Below are 5,171 nucleotides of genomic sequence, written 5' to 3'. Positions count from 1 at the left end.
TTTTTTTGCGGTACGCGGGCCTCTCACTGTTGTGGCCTCTCCCGTTGCGGAGCACAGGCTCCAGACGCACAGGCTCAGCGGCCATGGCTCACTGGCCCAGCCGCTCTGCGGCATGTGGGATCTTCCCGGACCGGGGCACGAACCCATGTCCCCTGCATCGGCAGGTGGACTCTCAACCACTGCGCCACCAGGGAAGCCCTCAGGGATCTATTTTTTAAGTCTCAACCAAGTATTCATAGTGTATATAGTATATTACATGCAAGACCCTATGTTTTGCATGGGGGATGGGAATACGGACAAAAATATATGAGGCGCCCTGCCCTGAAGGTGCATACAGGCCACAGGAAGAGCTAAGACTACATGGAACCAACTTTGCTGCAAAGCGGAGGGTCACCAAATCACAGGATAGATAACTCAAGAGGCCCCCTTCTGACTGGTCGGTACTTGGCCTTGCCAGTAGTGAAATATGCTGCATATCAATCGTGGCAATAAGTACTATATGACTAGTGGAAACAAAGTTCTGCAAGGTTTGAGAGGAGGAAGATATCACAACCAACTGAGGCAGCGAGGGGAGCTTCATAGGACATGTGGCAACTGAGTGAGCCCATCAAGGATAGGTAAGATTTCAGTGGGAAGAGGACATTCCGATAGAGGAAATGGTATGAGAAAGGCATAGGGGTAGGGAATTGTGAGGTGTGGTCAGGGAATGCAGAGAAGTTCAGTCTGGAGTGAGTGGAGAGGGGTTTCATTGGAAAGATGGATGGTTCCCGTCAAGTCAAACCACTCCAAAACCTAAAGGCTTAAAACAACAACAACCATTTATTTTGTTCATGAATCTATAACTTGCCTTTGTTCTACTCAACATCAGCTTAATTGGGGCTGGGGGATCCACTTTCATGAGGACCCCCTCCCATGGCTGGAGGGTTGGAGACGGCTGTCTCTTCTTCTTTATGTGGGCTCCTCTATAGTTTGGGCTTCCCCACAGCTGTTGGGTTGCAAGAGTAAGCATTCCCAGAGAGCCAGGTGGAAGACGTGTCGCCTTTATGACCTAGTTCAGGGAGTCAGAGTATCACTTTGGCTGTGAGCACAGCCCAGATGCAAAGAGAGGGAACAGAGACTCCGCCTCCCAATGAGAGGAGCATCAAAGTTCTTTGTAAGAAGAGAAAGTGGGAAGGGAGAAGTGACAGCCAATTTTAGAAAATATATGTGAGAACCATCTCTAATGATGCATTAAATGGTAATATAAAGCACATTTTAAAAACACAGATAGGGCTTCCCTGGTGGCACAGTGGTTGAGGGTCCGCCTGCCGATGCAGGGGACGCGGGTTCGTGCCCCGGTCCGGGAAGATCCCACATGCCGCGGAGCGGCTGGGCCCGTGAGCCATGGCCGCTGAGCCTGTGTTCCGCAACGGGAGAGGCCACAGCAGTGAGAGGCCCGCGTACCGCAAATAAAAACAACAACAACAAAAAACACAGATAATTTTATTATGTATATTATGGCAACCTTTGAAATAGGCAAAGCTAATATTATTCTTATTTTGCAGATAAGGAAACAAAACTGAGAGAGACAAGAGTAGAAAGGTGGATTTGCCGTGAATTTAATGAAGCTTTAGTTTCAGAGCCCCTCACTAGCACTGACACCTTTTTCCAAGGCCCTAAGAGGGTCCCAGAATTGTGTTCACAGGGTCATATGGTTTGTAAATTTTCAGAGGTAAGATATCTTAACTGCAATTGGTTAAATCCATTGTACTTTTCCACTTTGACCTCCTCTCCATCACATTTCTCCTTGTGTCAGGTGTCACTGGAATGATTATGAGCATTTTGGAGATCCTGTTAAGGGGAAAGTGAATTATGGATACATTTAGTTTTGGTGGAGTGGGATTTATAGATGTGGATTTCAGTAACTTCAACATATAGTTGTTATTACTGGGCTTCCCAAAGCAGAAATGACTTCCAGAAATATTCCTATGGCTTACTGGAACTCATCCAGGAATGTGATACTAAAGTCCAAGGCCAGAGCTCGTACTGTGATCTGACTGTGTCCTATGGTATCTGGAATTAGAATGAAAACATATGCGCGGTGGAGGAGAAACAAAGTGTGAAACGTATATAACCGGAAGCTAGTCTGTGGAGAAGTCTTCCAATCAGAAAATAATTGTTGTACCTGCCCAAAGTCAGAATACAATGCAAGGAAAGCAGGTAAACATTATGATACAAGTATTAAGAGAGAAGGACTCTGAAAGGAAGAACTGGAACTCAGAGATGCTGGTGACCAAGAAAATTAACGATGCCTGCAGTGCGTTTGCAGGAAGTGGAGGAAAAATGAGGCTATCTGGTTGTTACCATGAAAGATGAACTTGTAGAGAATAGGAATGGGGGTCACAATCATTATCAACTCATCAACAAAAAGCACCAATAAAGTACCATTTCGCGCATTACACTGTGCAGGGATACTGGAGTGTAGAGGATGGCCTTTAGTTACACATGCTGGAATAGACATGGTTTCTGACCTGTATGATGGAAGGTATCGTAAAATGAAGCTAACTCAGGCTAGCTTATTGGGTAAAACCAACAACAGAAGGAAAATAAGACATTATTTACTTGATGCAATAACTGTATCTACGTTGTTCATTGGCACACAATATTTGCTACTTAAAATGGAATGCAGGGAGCATGTTTTGGAAGAAGTAAAATGGGAAACAACCATTGAAGTCCTATGCTTAAACAGGGCAGGAATCAGAGAAATCCAACTGCAGAGGGTTTGTGGAGGAAATAGGATTCTAAGAATCACAAAGTTGGCTGGGCAGGGAGGTTATTCCCAGTGCGTGCTCCAGATAACAGTTGGGTACATCTCACGATGCAATGACGGTGTAAGAGGTAAAGGAACTTTGAGTGTGCTTGAGAGGAGTGATCTGAATAACAATTGCTATCGTTTTCTAGATACCTGTGTCTAAGCAGAAGAAAATAAATTAGGTAAAATAATCTTCATTCCTGATGATGCCTTTGAAAGAGAAACAATCTTAGTTGTGCTTGTTAAAGATCACAGGGTCCACAACATCATCAGAAATGGTGGGTTTGGGGTCCAATGGATGAGGTTGATGAGTGCAGTAGCAATAGTGAGATCTAAAGGAGAAGATGAGAGTTAACAGAGGTCAGACTAGGACGGTTGTAGTAGCCATGGGAGAAGGCGGCATGTCCGTGAAGACATGACTGTGGCAAGGGCTGGAGATGAACGGAAGCTCACTCTGAGGATTATTGGTGGTGTTGGCCTCTCCAAGAACAAGAAATAACCTCCTCTGTTTGTCTTGCTACTACCTCTAGCTACAGCCTAGTTCTCTCTGTATATTTATGTCTCACATCAATGGGCAGTGCCTGCTAACTGGGTTCCTCCCCATCTGGGTTCCATGCTGTCACGGTAGAAGTCTTTTCCTAATCCCCTCAGTCTTTTCTCCCCACAGGAGCCCTGGGCACAGTAGGGCTCTCTCCTTTTGGAAACTCTCTTCCCTGATTTGTGACTTCCGTGACCTACATTAGTGTCTTATCTCTCTCTCTCTCTGCTCCTTCCTTTCATCTTTCAGTGACTCCTTTCCCATATCATGCTCCTCAACTGTGGGCACCCCCAGGTGTCAATCCTAGTCCTCTGGTCTGCTCTCTTTATACTGGACTCTTGTTCATTTTCACTTTTCAAATAAATACATTTATAATAATCTCCAAATCTGCATTTCCACAGTCAACCGTTTTGCCAAAGCTTGTAGTACGTACTCCTTGATGTATTATCATCATTTCAAGCTCAAAACATCCAAAACTTACCTCCTCATCTATCTCCCAAAACTAACTCCCCCCGCTCACTTCCTAATTTCTGGCCATGTTATCACACTTCACACTCAAATTTTTCTAAATTTGTGTCTTTGGACTTTTGTGTTCCTTTGTCCCTTACATCAGTCACCAAGTCCTGTGGACTCATCTTTGCCACGTTGGTAAATTCATACCTGTCTCTCCTTATCCCAAGAAGCCCAAGCCATCTCGTTACATCTCTCCAGGGAATAAAATGTTTGTTGTTTTTCTCTAAATTATCTTCCTTAAACACTGCTTCGGTAGCAGTGGTAGTAGTATCATAGTAGTATCATAACTAAACACTTACTGTATGTCAAGTACTTTAGTAGAAGCTTTAGATACATTACCTCATTTAAGCCTTTCAACTCTATGAATTGATACTACTGTTAAACACATTTTACATTTTACATTTACTGAATCTCAGCAAGTTTAACCATGTTTCACAGAGTCATACAGCTAACATGGAATATGGCCTTGAACTTCTGTCTTGTCATGCTACGTATGTGCTGAAAAATCTACAACAGTCTCCTGTTACTTTTTAGGTCAAATCCAGCATCCAGTGTCTCCATAATCTAGCCTCACCAATCTGTCTAGTTTACTACCTTCTACTCTCCAGAGTGGTACCTTTCTTAATGGCCCCACCTTCCTATGTTATGGGTGGAGCACAGACACTGAATCATGAATCTGACATCTACCGCTTCCCTACATCTGAGTTCTCTTATTTGTAAAATACCTACCTCATAATCCCAGGATAGCTGTGAGGACTCGATACAATGAATGTAAAGGGCCTGGCATGGTGCAAGGAACATAATAGGTGCCTAATAAACAGGACCCACTGTGGCTGTTACTATTATTCCTGCCTCTGTGCCTATGTTCATGATATTTCCCACATAGGAAATGCTTGTCCTTCATATTGCTCTAGCCTAACAGTTCCTAAAGGCCAAAGCCCATTTTTCTTTTTTAATCATTTTTATTTTTTATTATTTATTTATTTTTAAAATTGAGTATAGTTGACTTATGATATTATAGTAGATATTATGTTAGACAGTAGATATTAGGTTAGATTTGATATTTTTATAGATTACAATGTTATTATAAAATATTGACTATATTCTCTGTGCTGTACATGACATCCCTGTGGATTATTTATTTTATAACTGGTAGTTTGTATGTCTTAATCCCCAATCCCACCTTTATTAAAGTTCTCCTTTACTCCAGCACACATTGGTCTCTCCCGTCTACAATTCTGAATGCACTTTTTATATAACTAGACAACTAGTATCATATACTATCCTATTCTTGAATGGTTTTGCATAAATCAGCCTCACAAGTTACTT

This window comes from Physeter macrocephalus, chromosome 20 (genome assembly GCF_002837175.3).
Source record: "Physeter macrocephalus isolate SW-GA chromosome 20, ASM283717v5, whole genome shotgun sequence".
Classification (NCBI taxonomy): domain Eukaryota; kingdom Metazoa; phylum Chordata; class Mammalia; order Artiodactyla; family Physeteridae; genus Physeter; species Physeter macrocephalus.
Note: the sequence above shows the minus strand (reverse complement) of the source record.